We start from the raw sequence: 20,943 nt of genomic DNA, 5'->3' as shown, positions 1-20,943 counted from the left end.
ATATTTTTAAGCTCTAATTATTGCAGATATTTTTTGAGGTACAGCTGTGAATAAGACAAAATCCCTACTCTCAGAAGCTTACAGGTGGGGTATATGTGCTTGTATAAAGGGGGTAGATAGATAATTCATATGCACAGGTCTACAGAATATATTAAGAGCTAGGATTAAGGCTAGAGAAAAGAAAAATACAGTAATGGTATGGAAAAAGAGACTGAGGCTGCTGGTCTAATTAAGGAGTTCAGGAAGAATTCTGAGAAGTCCATATCTCAGAGGGAGAGTGGAATGAAGTGAGCGAGTGCCCCACTCAACAGGGTGGAAGAGCAATCTTTCCAGTCAGGGGAACAGCAACGGCAACTGCTCTGAGGCGGCCTATACCTGGTGGAAAGGAGGAAAGGCTCTGAGAGGAGCAGTGAGGGAGGGAAAGTAAAGGAGCTAACCCAGAAAGACAGCCAGGGGCCACACCATGGAAAGTCTTGTAGGCCATGTTAGAAAGTGCTGGGGACCACTGGAGAACAGGAACAGAGGAGGGACCATGATCTGACTTAGATCCTAAATGATCACTTTTGCTGCTGTGAATGCTATCTGGTGTAAGCCCGAAAGTACAATAAATGAAAAAGTTATTACAGTCATCCAGGTAAGAGATAATGATAGGCTAGCATCATGGTGAAATCAACATCTCCTTCATGCAAAGCAACTGTTAGTAAAACTTAAAGCGGGCCTGGAGGCACACAGATGTAATTCAAACTGCTCTGGAGGCTGAGGCAGGAGGATCAAGAGTTCCAGGCCAGCCTATGCAATTTAGTGAGACTCTGTAATTAAACAAAACAACAACAAAACCTCCCTAACGCTTAAAATGTCGAACTTTGCATTTTGGATAGTTGTCTACCAAGGTGTCCCTTCACTCTGAGCAGAGACCTTGCCTGGTCCAAATCATATCTTCCAGAGTGCCCAGCTCTGGGCTTTCCAGAGACAGGCTGAGTTGAATTTACCATCCTCTCTTCAGCTGTTTCACACTCTTAGAGACCTTTGTTTCAACTCTACTCAGTTATTTTTCTTTTATAGGATACAGAACACCAGTTCCTTCACACTTGTCTCCTGGGTCTTAATTTCTGTCTTTTAGCCATCTTCATGTCCCTTCTCTGAACTGTAGCATAGTTGGCTCCCTTTTAAATTATTAAGAATCTCCAATAATGATGTCAAGCAGTCTTAGGTACAAACATATAAAATTCTTTTATAAACATGCTTTCTGAATTTTTATATTATTTTGGGGAGGACTTTACTGAAATGAATAGTCTTTTAAAAATATTTGTAGACCCCGGGAACTGAGGCTGAATGGTTTGCAATTCTAACAATAAAAAAAAATTAACTAGTGAGAAGCATTACTTGAAATCGAATGTGGGAAATTTTCTTTGCATAACAGCTTTCTACTGAGAGGGGAGGACTTTCGAGAAAGCAGTGAGTGTGGCCCATACATAAAATATAACTTGCCTTTTGACCAGGAGCTAATGGTGGGCCTGACTGCATATTATCTGAGATAATTTATTTTAATTTCACTACATTTCTTTGTATGGTGGTGGAAAGAGTGATATACCTTTAATATAGCATTGTGAGGAAGATTAAAATAAATGGTATAGAGCACTTAGATGGGTGTCTGAAAAATACAGACCATAAGAAACATAACCCTTGTTTCTGGGTGGATTTTTTCTTGGCTGTCCTGCTGGCCATACTTCACCATCCCACCTTGATCCATTATAGCCCTTCTATACCCTGTTCTGTGCCCCAGAAGGCTGGCTGCAGAGAAGTGTCCCCTGCATCCCAGTGATAGTTGGCTTTGCGATGGGTCAGCCAGTGAGAGGTTCAAGCAGAAGAAGGGAACAGAGAGAATAGGAAGATGCCAGGTGTTCCTTTCAATCTCTCTTCCCTTTTACATGGGATGTCTGGCAATGTCTGAGTTCCCCTTTATCATGATCCCTCCTCCTTAACTCTAGCTCTTTTCAGGCTCTGGTAACACTATTTCCTCCCCTGTTGTTAGAGAGTGGGTGAAATTACATCCTTGATTGGTCCCATGAAAGTAGTAGTACCTTGGGTAAGTTCTTCTCCCTGAGCCACTGGAGAGAAATTTTGTTTCGTGCTGGTGGACCTGGACTGGCACACCTTTAAGTCCTTCCTTTCATTCAAAGCTGAGTCCATTCAATTGGGAACAGATCTGAGATCCTTGGAGCAGGATTTGCATTAATTCAGCAAACATTCATGACTATGCCTCATTTGCTATGTGCTACTTTTCAAAGAACCGGGATATGAAATCACTAAGACATAGTTCCTGCTGTTGAAGAGCAGTCTACTAGGGGTGGGGGTGGGGAAACAGGCAATATGTACAAAGGTAAATATGTAAGTGCCAAGAACAAACAAATATCTGAAAATCAAGGTAAAAATATTTTAAAAATCATAAGGAATAAATTTGGAAATAAACCATCACACAAGATATTTTAGTGAATGCTTTATAGCAAAAAAGATCCTGAGGATTTTTTTTTTTTTTAAAGGATGGATACCAATTCATCAGGCAGAGAGGGAGAGGTATATTCCTCGTTCAAGAAAACAAACAACATGAGTGAGGACTCAGGGTTATAAAACTGCTTGGTACATTGCATAAATGTTTTGGAGTGATAGGATATCTGTAATTATGATGATCTGGGATAATTAAGATATGGACAAAAAACATGTTTTGGGAGCCTGGTAAAAATTGAGGCAGTAGGAGATGGCAATGGAGAAGCCATCAGGGAATAGATCACAGAGGATTTATATGACACTCTGAGAAGTTTGGACTTTACCCTAATCGGTATATTTTAAGTAACTGACTCATTTTAAGCAATCAAACCATACAACCCACATAATAGTATAGGATTAAAATAAGAATAAAAGGGATGGGGATGGCAGAGACAACAGAATTGGAAGCTGTGAGACATGGCAGACTTGCTAAAGGAGAAGATGAGAGATATTGAGCTGGAAACAAAGAAAAATTAGACATTCTAGAAATTATTATAAGTGATGGGTTAGATTCAGTGACAAACTCTATGTGAGAGTAGACAAAGGCCTCTAGATGGCACTGAATTTCTGGCTTGCTTAGGTAGATGATGTCACCACTGACGGTTTGCTTGAGTGGCGAAAAGAATGAGTGTTTTCCATTTGAATTTTGCTGAGATGAAGGATTTGTGGCAGAGACCATCCAGGTTTTGTGGGAACTGAAGCTAATTCACTTTTGGAACCCTTTTGAAGAAGAAAGATTTAATGTCACTCTCAGTCTTTGGAGAAACATTGTACTGTATGTAATGATAGAGTGAGAGAAGAGCAGAGATGGTAGTTAGGAGTAAGGTTTTGAATGCAACCAACTGAAATTGATATATATTCTAAAGAACTAAACAAAGGCTCCTCTGAAATCTTTAAAATACCAGTATCATGAAATAAAAAAAAAAATATTCCACATTAAGGAAAGCAAACAGACATGACACTGAACACAACACATAATCCAGGCTTTCCCTCTAGGATAAAGAATAGTATTGTGTATGAAAGAGAATGTTCTTTATGTCAAGAAAATAAACAGGGATCCATGTAGGATGAAAGGGGCATGATCCCTGAAAATTACTTAAAACACTCAGAATATAGGGAGAAGTAGTAGTGAGATGAAAAGTTAAAGCAACGTAAAAAAATGTTAACATTTGGATATTCTGAGTGAAAGATATCTGAGAATTCACTATACCATTTTTTTTTAACTTCTCTTTAAGTCTGAAATTATCTCAAAGTAATTTTATTTTTAAAGAGTAAGATTTTTAGAGGCAATTTTGATTTGCATTCTAGTTCTGCCACTTTGTAGCTTTATGATTTGGTGCAAATTGTTTAACCTCTTTCTGTCTTACTTGATGTAGCTATGATTAAAAATAATAGTGTCTATTTTATAGATTATTGTGAAGATTGGCTGTGACCCCATACAAAATCTACACAGCCTGCCTTGCATACCTTGCTCCAACTAACCTTAGAGGTTCTTTATGGTTAAAAGCATCTGGGTGCAAGATGACTTCCAATTGACCTCTAACAGACCTCAAACTTCACTACCATTTGCATGCTGAATGACATACCCACCAGGGCCAAGATAGTTTACAATCACCATGGCAGCAATCAGGAAGGTCAGATAAGCAAAGAAAAGAGGTGGTGCCTGCAATCTAGAAAACTTTCCAAACACCTGATTAATATACCTCCCCCTTCTTTCTGTTGCCCTGGACCTATTGTAAGCTCAAGGTGCACCAATGTTGGAGGTGGGGAGCAAACCTCAGATCAGCAAGCTCTTCTTTATTCAGAGCAGTGGGGGCGGGGGTGTCAATTGGCCAAACACCTGATGTGGCTCATTTCAGGGTAAAATGGCTATGGGCCACAAGGTTTTTGGCTTTATATAAATAGGCTTGGCAGAGCCAAGCCATGGGAAGAGTTAGTTACTTTTGGTGAGCCCTTTTAGTAGGCAGGAGTCAGGGCCAGGTCATGGGAGGGACTTTGGTGGTGAGATCATTTAGGGTGGGGCAGGAGGACAGGTAAGTAACCATATTCCTTCCCTATGACACCACAAACCCCAGTGGGTTGAGAGGTTGACTTCTAAGGTAGACTCCTGTTTCTCCACTGTTTGATCATTGAATGAGGCTTGTGCTGTTGACTTCCAGTTTTGGCTTAACTACTGGCTTCCTGAAGGGAGCAGGAAATCACCCTACCATGAGACTCTCTCTCTCTCTCTCTCATATAAGGGCCCAGCATTTTGTTGGTGACACAGCTAAAATGGAAAAATAATAATATTCATATTGTGCCTTGCTTTGCAAGTGTTTTTATCTCAATGTTTGTGTCCCTCTGAAATTCATATATTGAAATCATAACCCATAAAGTGATGAGGTGGAACCTTGGGGAGACAATTAGGTCACAAGGGAAGAACGTTAATGAATGGGATTAGTGCTTAAAACATGATAAGAAATATATACATTTGATCTCTGCCCCGTTTCTAAACATACAGACTCTGAAAGTGATATCTCTTTTTGTATACTAATGAGATTACTGTTGGCTGGGGGCCTCCTGGATAGTCTTTGGATGGGGCTTGATTGATATTGGAACCATTCATATGATTAGAAGTTTGGAGTTTTCAGCTTTATCCATTGGTATTAGGGGACTGGAGAGGGGCTAAAGGCTTAGTTGGTTAGCAAAGGCCAGTAATTTAATTAATCATGCCTATATAAGGAAATCTACAAAACAAAGTAAAACAAAAAACAAAAACAAAAAGCCCAAAGTGCAGGGTTTTGGAGTGTTTCTACGTTGCTGAATGCACAGGGTTGCTAGCAGATGGTTGAACCAGAGAGGCACGAAAATTTGCCTTTCCCACATAACTTGCCCATGGCAAACTTTTCACCTGTTTGTATTCTTTGTAATGCCCTTTATAATAAACCAGTAAACGTAGGTAAAATGCTTTTGTGAGATGTTAGAGCTGTTGTAACTGAACTGGAGGGGGTGTGAGAACCTCTGCTAAATAGTCCAATGGTCAGAAGCAATCTGGGACTTGAAATCAGCACCTGATGTGGGAAGCCGCTTTGTGGAACTGAGACCTTAGTGGTGGAACCTGTTGTAACTCTAGTTAGTGGCAGGATTCAAATGAAGAATAAAGCACCCAGCTGATGTTGGAGAATTGATCCATGTGGGGAAAATTCACATTTTGATGCTAGGAAGTATGTTGTGTGTGAGAAATATTAGTAGGAAAAAAAAATTTGCTATTCCCTATAACCCTCTCATAAAGGAAGCCCAGATGACTCTTACCTTTTCCTCTATAAGGTTACACTGAGAAGACAGCTGTCCATGAGCCACAAGCTCTTACCAAACACCAGATCTTCCCATGCTTCCATCTTAGACTTCCTCACTATGAAAAATAAATTTCTATTGTTTGTAAATCATTAAGTCAGTTAGTATTTTGTGATAGGCTGAACAGACTAAGATGCTAATGTTTCTAGGAAGAGTTTTTAACAAGCACTCACTAGTATTATAAAAAAAAAAATTGGCAGTTCTGGTTTCTGATGATTGCAAGGAAAGCAGTGTCTCCAGTAAATACCAAAGTCCAGAATATTAGGGCAAGAAAGTAGAGGTAGTTCAGGTTACGGAAAATGGAATGAGTGTTGTAACGTTGTCTGAGGCCAAAATTGGCAGAAAATTCAGAACGTTTTTCAAGCGGAGTTTTGAAAGACCTGGCTTGAATGATTAGTGTGAAACCCTGTAATTCTGCTCCAGATGTCCAACGGATGCACCTCTGTTGAATCTTGAGGTCTCTCAGAAAGTCAAAGCAGCTGTGTATTGAACAAACCTTATCCATAGGGACAGGCACAGAAAGTAACATTTCCTCATTGCTTGTCTAAGAAGCTCAGTAGACGGACATGAAATTTGCTTCATGGTATTGTTCATCTTTTTAATATTTAATTCTCTTTCTCTAAAAATCATCTGTTGAATATGTAGATCATGTTCTATCTCCCTTTATATTTCTACAATCTTTCATAGTGCCTTCTATATATTCAGTAAAGATGCATTATCCAAAAAACTACTTGTTCAAACCTGGTGTGCACCTGTAATCCCAGAAATTCTGGAGGCTGAGTTGAGAGGATTGCAAATTCAAGGCCAGCCTCAGCAATTTAGAGAGACCCTGCCTCAAAATAAAATATTAAAAGGTTTGGGAATATGGCTCTGTAGTTATACAACCCTGAGTTCAATCCCCAGTACAAAACAAACAAAAAATGCCCCCAAAACCACTTGTTCAGTGAATGATGGAATGGATTAGTGAATGAATACAAACACAGGAGTAGTTTTATTATGAAAAAAATTATTTTCATGTGATTTGTAATTGCATTTTTCCCACAGGTCTTTATATTTATGAACTTGTTTCCAGGTTTGCTTTGCAATCTTGAAATGGAGAGAAAAAATAATATTCGTTTTAATTTTATAAACGTACTATGAAGGAAGTTTGCAAGATAGCTATTAGTTTCCTTTTTCTTTCTTTCTTTATTTTTTAAGAACATAGGTTCTATGTTAAGAAGAACAAGGTAATGACATTATTACTGGGCACAGGAGATAAAAGAAAAGACATTAATATCCATCTTTATAATGTTCATTCTTTTCCTTCCTCTGACTGACTTTTAAAATTAATTTCATTATACAACTGTCCTATAGGGTTAATCTAGAGTGATTTTGTCTATTAAGAATAGTAAAGGTGTAAATAAATAGAATTAAGGTGGCTCCTGCCTAGAAACTGTGCTTACAGATCTGCAGGATATTGACTCAGTAGTATTACACTACCTCATTCTATGAGTGCAGTTTCTTAGAATAACGATATGGAGTGTGTACCTAGTGTTCTAATTAAAACCCAGGGTCATTCATCTATCTAATTGCAGCAATGCCCTCCAGGATACTTCCACTCCAAATGTACCATTCTTCTTTTGCCTGAGCAAGTGACTTTAAAACCACCTGGCTTCTTGCCAAGACCTGAAGTGAAAAATTTACTGACTGTGATATCACACTAGAAACAGCATTTCTGGATGAAAAATTGAAGAGGACAGGCAAAGAAGTGAGATTTTTCTATCAAGTTTCTGGAGATATAGCTTATAAGGTTTGGGCATTAGCTATCATAATATCTAATTTTCTCCACAAATTAATAGAAGGCATCTGTTAATAAGTAAAGACTTGCTAGAATACACGAAAACCCCTGAGTGCCTAAGAGAAAGATGAAGTTTTAAAGAGGCAGGCATAGCTATTTGGTCTGCTTTGTTATAAATTTCAACCCTGAAGGCTGGAAAACTACATTCAAGTATAGTTAGGGCTAGCAACCCAAAGATGAATTCACCCCATACTGGAACTGCCAATGCAAGACTGAAGCTACCCATACAACTTCTATAGGTAACAAGTACTTGGATGCTCTTTTCTGTCGGGATATGCAATCGGCCCTCTATATCTGCAGGTTCTGTATGTGTGGAGTCAACCGATTGCTAATTGAAAACATTTGGGTGAAAAGAAGTATCTGTATTGAATACATACAGACATTTTTCCTTATAATTATTAACTAAAAAATACAGCATGACAGCTGTTTATATTGTATTATGTATTGTAAGTAATCTAGGGATAAACTATGTGGGAGGGTGTGCATAGAATATAGGCACAAACTTTACCATTTCGTGTAGTGACTTGAGAATCATAGGATTTTAATATCCATGGGGGTCCTGGAACCAGTCCCTAAGGCATACTGAGGGACAACTATATTTTGTTGTTAGTTTGATTTTATCATATGTGAGGGTAGGTTAAAAAAAATAAAAAACTTAGAAAGTACTTCTTTTTACATGAGCAATTAGACATCATCATCATCATAATAATCATAACCGTTACCATTTATTTACTTCTTAACTATGTCCCAGGCATATTCTAAGAGATCTGCACACAGCAACTCATTTAATCCTCAAAACTACTGTATACAGTACAGGTGATATTTTTATCTCTAATTTTAAACATACAACTGAGGCATACATAGGTGAAAGCAATTTGATCAACGTTATGTATTTCAGGAGTTGTAGAGCTGGATTTAAACATAGGTTCTTGCTTCATGGTCTAAAAATATTTTTGAAGCATACTACTGGTCATTTTCATATTTGAATTTAAACACTAGGCAATGAGCTCCCTAGTCACATTTCCATTTTTATTTCACAGTATAAATACAAGATATTTGGACTAAAGCAATATATTAAATTCAGCAATGATATTATTAACGTGTCTTAAATTAAGTGGTTGCTATTAAAAACTGGAACAACCACCCCCATACTTATCTGACTGCAATTGCAGAATGTTTTATAACTTGCACAACACATATTTTCTCAAAACCTTGCCCCACATCAATCAATTCAAAGACTTCATCCCACTTCTAATACCTACTCCTAATGACCTCTAAGTCTAACCCTTAACAACAAAAAACTGCATCTGCTTCCCCTACTGAGTTTCCACATCAGAATTGTCTTTGTGGTGGTTTTACCTTGCTGCAGGAAATCAATAAAATTTACTTTATTTATATCATAACAGATTTCTTTATTTATGGAGGGAGCTTTTTACAATTTGAAGACTCAATACAATTCAGCTGAGACCCCTCACCTTGCTCTACTTAGGATACTTATTTTTCAAGGACATTTGCATCTGTTGATCTCAAGGTTCCTGAATCACAATAGAGAGATGAGTCACATGTTCAGTCTTACTCTGATTTTGTTAATGTTCCAGAGCATTGAGTTTATTTTGTTCTGGAAAAATTAGACTTCGACTATTGCAGGTTTCCTTATTCTAGGCAGATTTGTCTTTGTGGTAGGGAGACCCTCAATTGTTTCCAATGATCCCCATCTCCCAGTCCTTGTGGAATCCTATTCCAGTGAACATGGCAGCTAGACATGATACTCTGATTCTAATTTTCAGAATATGGCAAAGGTGAAACAATACCCCTTCCAGGATTATGTTTTAAAACATCTCTATTTCTTGAGAGATGTAGGATTCTCCTTCTTAATTCTAAGTGAAGCCAGCTGGCTTTTGTGAGCTCCCCTGAGAAGAAGCCCAGGAGCCAAGGAACTGAGGTCTCCTGTGAGCAAACCGGGCAGAGCCTGAGGGCTGCCAGCAGCCACTCCAATGAACTTGGAAGTATATCCTCCTCCACTTGAGCCTTGGAATGACTGTAGCTTCAGAAGATGATTCTACAGCAATTTTTGTGAGGGAGGTTACATCAGAGGCGCCTGGATTTCTGACTCACGAAAACTGTAAGATAACATTTCGCTGTTTTTTTGCTGCTGATTTTGGAGGGTGATATGTTATATATTAATAAGTAAATGATGCAAAACAATGAAGTACCTGAGAGTGGAGTTGCTGTCTTATGAAACTCTGAAATGAAAGGGTAGGTTTTAGAACTAGAACCGGGGCTTTGAGGAGCCCCAATTTGTGAAAGTGCCTTGAACTCTGTTGGTAGAAACAGGGACTTTGAAGGTACTACCAGTGAGGCTTCAGGAGGAAGTACTGGAGACCAGAGGTGGGAGAGTTGTCTCCTCGTTGTATAATCGTAGCTGTCTTGGCAACACTCTTGCTGTAGTAGCATGGAAAGCTGAAAACGTGCTTTATGAACTGGATGATCTAGCTAAAGAGACTGCCAAGCCAAGTACTTGGAGGTACTGCCAGGCTGCTGCTTGCTACTTCTAGTAATCTGGGAAGGGAGAGAGATAAATTGAGGAAAGGAACATTAAACAAAGGGATTCAGGACTTGGGTTTTTTTGTAAATTTTCAACCTATTCCAGATGGCAGATAATATTGAAATTAAGAAATATATCTTGAGAAAAAATTAAATCCAGGTTGCTGCCAGGAAAACATGACCTGGAAATGAAACCAAGGGTAGTGTGACTCATCTCTTGTTAAAAGCTCAAATTAGGAGAGAGAAAGATCTTAGAACACTATTCACTCACACAAAAGACCCTACAGAGAGATTAAGTGTCTGCCTCACAGATCCTCTCAATTACAGAGGGTGGCAGGAAGGCTTGAACATATTTATGTGTGTGACTTTTTTCTAAGGGAATAAACGCCAATGAGATTTATAGGATACTCATAAAAATTTGTAATGAATTATATCAATAGAAATATACCCAACTTGGATTGAAATGGACATAGCACAAATTAAGAGATCGGGTCCCCAAATATTACTAGTAGGAAGTAGACCAAGAAAAATATTCATCTGAAAACACATGTTAGCTTTGATTAAAAAAAAAAAAAAAAAAAAAGATGACTCAGAAAGAGGAAACAAGAACCTAGAGAGTGAAAATGAGATCCATGGGAATTCCAACATTCTTCTGGTTGGCTCAAAGAATTGTTTGTATGGAACAAAAAGCCACTCTCATTCTCCACCCCCACCCCTTTTTGAATTAGAATATTTATAACAATTATCCTTTGTTTTTTCTCATTGTATATTGGATATGAGGAAGGGGCCATAATTTATCTGTTTAGGCTTAAAGGTTGGGAGGAGCTTTATCTGCCCTAGACCTGATTTAGATGATGTATTCTGAACTTTAAACTGATACCATACTGGGATACCACCTATGGGGGCTTCGGAAGAAAGTGAGTGTATTTTTCATATGGAAGGGATGGTAATCACTGTGGTCAGAGGAAATTATAGTAGGAAATTCCACAATTGACTGCAAATTTTTCCCATCTCCTAGTGTTCACTCCCTGTATAATTCCTTCCTGTTGAGTATGGACTGGTCTAGTCATTTGTTTTTAGTTAGTAGAGTATAACAGAAATAATGTATGAACATAGCTTAATTACAACCTCGCCAATCTGAGGCATTTCTCTAAGCCATACCCAGATCCCTAATGCATAGAAACTTTAAGGAAACAAATATATTGTCACTTAAAATCAACATGTATTGTGATGGTTTGGTATATAGTAATAGAAAATTAATGTATCTTACCAAAAATCATGGGTAAAATTACATTCCTCATCATTGTTTTTAATTGTCTACCATGAATAATATTTTTCTCTACCTGGATAAAGAACGTAAGAATGGGCAATGTTTATTAGTCTAATAAATCCGTGATCAAAACCAGTCCTAAGGACTGACAAATATAAGGTCTGACAAATATAAGGTATCATTAGACTGGAGTCTCTCAGTATATTAGCTTTGTCTTAGATAGGTCATCACTTATAAAGTTTTTAAATGATGACCTGTCTTTCCCTGTGTTTTGTCTTTGTTATCATTGAAAATTGTTCATGACTTGTGGCATGCTTAGAAATTCCCTTAGAGAGTCCCTATTTACCTATGTTTGTTGATTAATATTACCTAAAGGCAAAAATGGAAATTATCAGCATGACCCTTAATTCACACTTAGAATATGATCTCTTATCAGAGACTGAATGGACCAAATGGCAGAACTCATTGCTCCCTAAGGCATCATGATTCTCCAAGGTCAAGAGAGTTAATAAACACACAGACAATAGAAATGTATTTGGAATTGTTCATTAAATTAAGATACTATGGAAACAGCTAGATTTTCTAATTTCAGACAGGACCTTTATAGAAAACTGTCAACAAGTCAAGGACTTCTGGACATCCTAAAGGTGTCAAACAAATTAGCATCTACAAAAGTGGAAACTCAAAGACAGGTAACGTAGATACTAAAGAAAACTCACTGACTGATCACTATACCAAGATTACCTTTAAAAAGTGTTTTCTCCTTTGATACTCCTGAGAAACAAGCTTTTGCAGAAATTATAAAAGGCTACTATATACTGTCCACATTTTATCCAAATATTATTAATATAAATTTCAAAAAACATCTGGATATCAATTACTTAAATATAATCTCTGTTCTTGTAACATCAGAGGATGTTAAGAGGAAATTTTCTAAGACCCTATATGTAGTCAATATCTCAATGCTGGTGGGGCATTTTGGAAAAAATGATAAAGGATATCTAGTGTGTGCTTTGCCTGCTCACAAATAACCCTGGCAAAAGTACAAAGATGGAGCATTCATGGGATCCAAACCTTTAGGATCCTTCTGACTACTTTCACATGGGCTTCATATAATTACTATATTTAATGGGATCTAAATAGTTTCTGTTTATTGTGCTTTAGTTTCTTGGACAAGAAAAAGCCAATAAAGCAACATAATTTTAAAGTTTCCTATCTTGGCTATCCTACACAATCTTTCTGTTGTCTGAGTACCCTTTTTTACTGAGAGTGTCATTAAACAGCTCTGCAGAGCATTATTGTTTACACATGAACTCTATTTCTTGTACTGATTGCCATAGATCTCTTTGTCTAAATGGGATACTAGGGCATTAGCAAACATTGTTTGAATCTCAGATCATAAATACAGCCCTACACCTTACTTACTATTGCATTTTCCACCAACCATTTGATCCTCAGTGTAAAAATAAATCTAGTTTTCATTTCCCTAATCACTTCAGAGAGTCACTACCTGCCATTGAAAGCTTTGAGTACCTGAAATATCCCCATGAATGTTAACCTTTGATAATATAAAAGTCACGACCCAAAACAACAACATATTTCTACCAAATATAATTAGGATTCTATCCACATGGTTGGTGGTACAACAGGGCTAGGAACTATTCGGGGTTATTCTTTCTAGTTCACTATTTTCCTTATCAATTTTCAAGTCCACATAATAGGAATTATTCACTTATATCCAGGGAATTTTCTTTCTTCAAGGAAAAGACAACTGACACACATTGTTAAGGAATATGGCAGCCACACCCCAATGCAGTGAATGCTATTTTACATGAACATCAACCTATACTTATTTCTCTCACTGTAACTTACATTTTGTCTGCAATGAAATTGTTAAAGAGGAATCCAAGATCCTTGACTCCTCTTTGAACAATGTCTCATTGAGGCATGTGCATATAAATTTATAAAATGAAGAAACTAAAGGCTATTCTGGAGAATTACCCAGTGGAAAAATACTGATTCAATTTTATGTATATCTTCTAGGCAACGATTTCTATACAATGAGGGTCACACCATTGGAATAGTGATGAAAAATTTATTGTTAATATTTCTTGAAATTTTAAATAATGCTTTCATAATTATGGTTTGGATGTGAGGTGTCCCCCAAAATGTCATGTGTGAGACAATGTAAGGAGTTTTAGAGAAGTGATTGGGTTATGAAAGTCTTAACCCACTTAGTGAATTAATTCCCTGACAGGATTAACTGAGTTGGTAACTGTAGGCAGGAAGGGTTGTGGCTAGAGGAGGTAGGACAATGGAGGTATTCCTTTGGGGTATATATTTTAAATCTGGCAGGTGCAGTCTTTCTCCCTCTCTGCTTTCTGATCATCATGTAAGCCACTTCCCTCTGCCATGTTCTTCTGTCATGATGTTCTGCCTCACCCTGAACCCCAAGGAATGGAGCTGGCTGTCTATGAACTGAGACCTCTGAAATTGGTGGCCCCCAAATAAATTTTTCTTTTTCTGCGATTGTTCTAGTCTGGGCTTTTAGTCATGGCAGTGAAAAAGAATGAGTTTATCTCACCCATGTGACAACAGCACATCTAGTAACTTTAGATTTCCTACTAGACCTGTCCAGGCTGCACCTGTGCACCTGCTGTCTGAAATGCTTCTGTGCAGCCATTATCACATCAGATGGTCAAAAAAACCTTATCCTTTAATAAAAGAAGCAAGTGATCAAACCCAGCCTTGGTTCTAAACTGTTTTCGATGTTTGTTGAGATTGATTATCTCAGGGATCACCACAGAGCTGTAAATCAGTAATGAGACTGCTTTTGAGGCCAAGCCTTTGTCCTGGCCAAAGACAGCCACAACCCGGGGTGACTGAGAACTGTTAAAACCACCCCTCATTATCAGTTTTGCAATTAGAAATGCAGAATATTCTTTTGACTTTCATAGCACTTCCTTCTTTGCTCAGAACCTCACCTAGTTGCATAAGTGCTTATCTTAAGTGAAGCAATTCAAAGACTCACTCTCCTATTTCTATACCATTCTAAGGATTTATGGTTAAATCCATAAATAATCAGAATTGTGCATTCATTTCCTGTAATGAGATGCTAATTCAGAATTGATTCCTTACGTTCTCTCCTGCAGAAATAACTGAGTAAAACCCAGTTTGCTTATATCAGAACAGGTTTCTTTATTTAAGGTATAGCTTCCCACTCTGCCACTAGAAATATCTGAAATTAATATGCATTGTCATTGTCTAAATTATCTTTTCAAAGTTTTAAGCATCTTTGGTTGTTATTGGCTAGTGTAATTTTTCTTGGTTCTTTGTTCATAAAGAAGTTTTTGAAGGAATGAGTAATGACAACAAGAGTTGTAAATAAACACAGCTTTATATTTTCAAGTAAAAACCTTGTTTATTTAAAATACAGCCTTTTAACATTATTTTTTTGTCACTAGTGCCAGATAATTATTTGCAATAATTTTACCCTTAATATGTCTGAGTATTTTAATGTTGTATAGATAACACTATGTTTATGGTAGACTGACTCATGATATAGTTCAAGGATCTGGATCCTTGTATTTTAAAACTACCATTATAAAATTTACCAAGTTCATAATTTTTCAAGGGTCTAACAGTGATCTACATGCAGCAAGTGGTACAAAAGAAATGTAGGTGTTTCTCCTTCAAAATGCTCATCATTTTGTTAGAAACACAAAATGCAGATATAGTACATTAAACAATGACCCGTTTTGGATTTTCCTATCATCAGAACATATACAAGGTAGGAGAGTTGTTTAAGCATATGATCAGGACTCACCAAAATTAAACCATAGCAATGCCATTTAAAGTTAACATACTTAAATGTTTTCCTTCTCATGGGTTGTTTAAAATATTTTCTTTTTAATTTGGAGACTTAAGAAGTAAATACAATTAGTAAACATTTCAATTTTTTTCTGATTATTTAATAGACTGGCTAGATTTGTTAATGAAAATTTAACCTAATTCTTTTTGAAGCATTTATTTTTTCCATTTTATAATTTTTCTTCTCTCTGGACAGCCTCTTTCCTCTTTAAGTGTCCTGGCCTACCATAAGATCAGAAATCCATGCCAAATGGATTTTTAAGAATTTGCTTCTTCAAGCCTTTATTTCAGAATCACTTTAATTTCTTGCTAATACTAATTGCCTGCTGTGGTTGTTTCTTGACAATATGGTGGTGTTAAAAAAAAAAAAAAAGTATTCACATTCCAGTATAGGTGTAGATGTAAGAGTTTAAGAATCTTTTCACATAAACACTTTGGCAAGGTAATGAACAAAGAGTTAGAAAAAATAGTTACTGTGAGAAAAGTTAAATATATTGTCAAAGTAGGTCATTTTGTATTCTACTTAAAAGTTCAAATAGGCCAGAGAATATTTTTATGCTGAATTAATCCTGTCCTATCAAATGCATACCAAATCCCCAGGGAAACTTGATTATGTAGCTTGAGGGCATATGCTAAGAGGTCAATTGACTCTTTTTTCAGGTTATGATCATCATTAATGATAATGGACATTCTGTTCTGGGACTGAGGTAAGGGCATACCTTTTCATTGTCCAGCGATGCTATTGAAAATAATAGAGACATTTATATGGGAGAATTGAGAAGTCTCTCAGAGAAGGTGTCCAGAGAAGGTCAATTCAGCTTCATAGCAGAAATAGCCTCCCACCATTCCAAGGTATTTAGCTGGAGTATGAGTCAGAGGAAAGATGTTTTTGGCAGATAAGAAAATTTGCTACTTTCATATTACTCATTTGTGTACTTTCAATATATTCTCTTTGCATAGAAATGAGTTTCTTCCTGTGTTCCTTCATCTGTCCTAGGTAGAAAGGTGAAGTAGGAAAAAAAAAAATAAAAGAAAAACTTTGGAATGCCTTTTTCTGCAGGGTCAGTCTCTCCCCGCTGCAGAGAGAGAAGGTGGAGAACACAAACCTGTGTGTTGAATAAGCATGGTGTCTCCAGATGAGCCCAAAGGAATGTGTTATGAGCACAGGAGACCCAGAACTAAGTGGGGTCAGGTGGTAACTGGAAGAATATTCATAGAATCACTGAGCTGAGGAGGGGAAAAATGTACAGAACCTGTATATGGGAGGTGCACTGAAATCAGAGACCTAGGAAGACTGGCTCATATTTCAAATTGAAGGGAAGAAACAATGGCAGAAGTGGAGAAAGATTCAGGATCAAAAGCACTAGTGATTGAGGGAAAAGGAAAGAGAAGTGAGATGTGGAGTTGGTAAGATCAGGAAATTCAAACTTCAAGTCACAAGTAGGACACTTCCACAAAGCTTACAGGATGCTAGGATTTGGTTAATGTGTGGGGAAGAGGAACCCTCAAATAACAGTGGCTGAAACAGGTAAGGAGTGTATTTCTTTTTCACATAAAAGTCTGGGTTGGTTCTCCAAGATTTATATGGCATGATGTGGTATTGAGGACACGGATTCTTCTGCCTTGTGTTTGGCTGGGTGACATGATCATGTCATCTGTGTGAAAGTGGAAGACATGATGAACACAAAGGGCATGCACAATATTTCTAAGGGAAGAGTTTATTGAATGCCCACAACACTTCTGCTTACCTGCCATGGGCCAGACCTTAGTTGAATGACCACACCTAGCAAAAACTGGTTCTGAGAAATGTATTCTTATTCTGGGAAGTCATGTAACCAATTAATATGGCAGAGTAGATGGCAAGGGTTCTTTTACAGCAGAATAATAATAATAATGATAATAATAATAATAATAATAATAATAATAATAATAATAATACAACTTAGGAGACAATTAACTCTGATATAGTGTTAAATAGAACTAAATGCATTTAAACCACATAGTCTGTCAAGTTGCCCACTGAAATGAGACAAAATGATTCATTGCTTATATAGACATAGGTTGGTGAAAAGTTTCAGTATTAGGGGTTCTCCCTACCTTTGAGACGGATTTGGAAATCACAAAATCCCAATGGTTATGAGAGAATTCAAAGTCAAAGTCAGAAAGCTGTTGATATCCTAGTAAAATTCTCTTTGTGTTTTATGGCAAACCAACTTCCACCGGTTTGCCAAAACCTACATCCTTGGATTTAACTGCTATGGAATATTGTAGGACTTGGAAACAGATTCCATTCCCTTAACTTAATTTTCATGGAACATAAAAGCACAGTGAGAGAGAACTTGAATTTGTCCCTCACATGGTGCTTAAACCTATATAAATCCTGTTAGAGAACTTGGTTTTCTTTGAGGAGATTGAATTTGAGTAAGAGACAATGAAACCTCTACTAGAAAATCACCATGAGTTGAGGAATCTGGTGAATTGGACCAGGGCTTTTTTGGCAAGCTGACACTAGATGTCAAAGAAAGCAGTGGTTTCAAATGTAGTATGAGACACAAACTAGTGCCTCCATCCCACCTGCAGTGTGACACAGTACTTGCTAGGAAAGATTAGGTTTCACTATGAAGAAGATCTCTGCTCTAAGGGTTCAACATCTCATTTTTCTGAGCTCTCCTGAGACAGAATCAGCCACTGGTAATGCAAGGTACTTGCCCCATACAAAAGGAAGTAGCCTTGGCTATGAAATGAGCAAAACTCATTAGACACAGAACCCAAGTTAATGAGAACAGTGGATATCAGAGTAGAAAGAGATATGGAGTGGCATACAACAGAACCATTCCTGGCAACCCTAAACTCCAAGAGCGATACATTTGATAATGAGATCACTGGAGATTTTGGACTCCTGAATAATTAGTCTGGATTCAAAGCGTTGCTAATTGGATAATACTTTAAATATGACAAATTTATGGTCATTGGTGGGATACAACACAAGTAATGCAGATTAAACACAAATTAGACACAGACTGATCTGTCAGAATTTAAAGAACTGTCAAGATCATGGTTGTAAGCAAATGCTTATAAGAATTATAGACTATAGGCCAAGCTGGATCTTAGGAATAAGTTTCCCACGATGAGAAATAAGATCAATAATAAATGTGATTTTTAATAAATGAGGCTCTCATTTGCCTACAATGTGCAAAAACTTGTTTTAAAGAACAAAGACCATGATTAGAGATGAAGGGACCTATTAAATGTGAAGGAACACAAAACCAATCAGATTTTATTTTTGTTCACTGAAAGTCTCTATACTTAATTTTTTTCTGAAGCATTTAAGTCTTTTCTTTTGAATAGTTTTTCTGGCTTCACAATTCCAAGTTGACTGATATTAATTTTTTCATATTTTTATCTTAGGAAATCTGCTATCATTTATTTTTCTTTCCTAGTTGATCTCTCCTTTGTCTCTGGGTTTGTTTAAGAGAATGTTTGTTTTTGGTATTCTGAGACTTAATTCCAATTTGTATCTATGCAAGTTTTTGAAGACTTGTGGATTTATTACACTTGATTGGTGACAAATAATTTGTCATTGCTTCTTTAAATATTGCTTCTAATATCTCTTTTCAGCATTGCAAGTACATGAGATATAATCTGTCATATATTTTTTTTTTGGTACCAGGGATTGAACTCAGGGTCACTCAATCACTGAGCCACTTTCACAGCCTGTTTTTGTATTTCATATAGAGACGGGGTCTCTCACTGAGTTGCTTAGAGCCTCCATTTTGCTGAGACTGGCTTTTTCTTATTTCTCCCCATCCACTGAGTCATAACAACCACTGTTTTATTCACAGTCTTGGTATACTTGACTAGTGTTTTCAGAGTATACAAATAAGTGGGATCATACAGTATTTTTTTGTATGTCTGGCTTATTTCACTTAGGATAATGCCCTCCGGTTTTATATATGTTGTGGCAAGTGTCAGGATCTCTTTTTTATGACTAAATAATAATAATCCATTACACATATGGACACCACAATTTCTTTATCCGTTCATCCACTGTCAGACACTTGGGTTGTTCCCAAATCTTGACTATTATGAATAATACTCAAAGAACATGAAAGTGCATATATCTTTGGAGGTTGTGATTTCATTTTTATTGGGAATATGCCCAGAAGAGGGATTGCTGGATCATAAAAACTTCCTAGAACAGAACTTGGAGAAAAAGCTCCTTGACATTGACCTTGAAAAAGGATATTTTGGATATCATACCAAAAATTCAGGCTACCAACCCTCAACCAAATAACCCAATTTTTTAGAAGAGCAAAGGACCTAAATAGACATTTCTCCAAAGAGGACACAAAAATGGTCAATGGGTGAAAAGCTGTTCAACATCATTAACCACTTGGGGAAATGCAAATCAAAACCAGTATAAGATATACCCTCAGTCCTAATACTGTGGCTGTTACCAAAAACCAGGAAATAAATGTTGGCAAGGATATTGAGGAAGGGAATGCTTATATACTGTGAGTGGAAATATAGATTGATGCAGCCACTATGGAAAGCTGTATGGAGGTTCATAAAGAGATTAAAAAGAGAACTACCATATATTTCTCACTTTTTGGAGTTTCATTTTTAAATCCTCTGTGCTTGCTTACTCCCTGCCATGTTCTACTGCCTTCTCATTCATATCTGGCCTGGACTCTGTTTCACATGTACAATCTGTGGTCCTAGAAGGTCTATCCAAACTATTCTTGTTTATTGTTTTTTTTTTTTCTCCCTTTTGATTTTTATTCACAACTCCAAGTCCTTGGTATTCTGTACTGTGAGCTCATTTTTTTATTCTAATGGTATTTTGATGGACCCATATAAGGTTATATTTCTCTGTACAGCAAATCTTTCCAAACTACAATGTTCCTATGAATCACCTGAGGAATTACCAAAGTACAGATTACAATTCAGTAGATCTGGGTTGGGGCCTAAGAGTGTGGGTTTCTAACCTGCTGCTGATGTTGTTAGTCTTCAAGCCACACTGACTAGCTTTGGTTTAGATTTGCTTCAGTTCTGTGCCTGCTGGCAGCAAGAAGATTCTACCTAGCAACTGGATGACCTCAACATCTCCCTTGACTTGAAATAGTACAGGAAGCTGCCTTAGCCCACAACTAGCTCAAAACCCAGTATTCTAAAAGTAACTGTGCTTCTGGTGTTTGCTGTCTGGAAAACCCTTCCTCTGCCATCTGAAATTTGTCTCTGGCTTCAGCCCTCTCTCTCACTCAGGTAGGTTCTTTATAAATTTAAGGGGTCATTAAAAGATACTTCTGTTAGACCAGTGATATCACATGACATGTATCTTGTGTAACATGTATCTTGCTATGGGAAGGTCCTTTAAAGCACCTGGTCATGATGCCAGAAACAGTAGTCTTAGTTATAAAAATTGCACATTACAACGTATACATGTATGGAAATATCACATAGTGCCATAGAAATAGGTACAATTTTTATGTTTTTACGAATCAGTTAAAAAATTAAAAATGAAAATAGTGTCCCTCTCAAAAAA

The 20,943-nt window shown here is 37.1% G+C and overlaps 1 pseudogene; it reads left to right on the top strand.

Annotated features, from left to right (window-relative positions):
* Positions 1-553: 553 nt before the first annotated feature.
* Positions 554-20,943, top strand: part of LOC143379970 (large ribosomal subunit protein uL30m pseudogene) — a 47,960-nt pseudogene continuing 27,570 nt past the window's right edge.

Source organism: Callospermophilus lateralis, chromosome 14 (assembly GCF_048772815.1).
Source record: "Callospermophilus lateralis isolate mCalLat2 chromosome 14, mCalLat2.hap1, whole genome shotgun sequence".
NCBI lineage: Eukaryota > Metazoa > Chordata > Mammalia > Rodentia > Sciuridae > Callospermophilus > Callospermophilus lateralis.
Note: the sequence above shows the minus strand (reverse complement) of the source record. Positions and strands in the feature narration are given on the sequence as shown.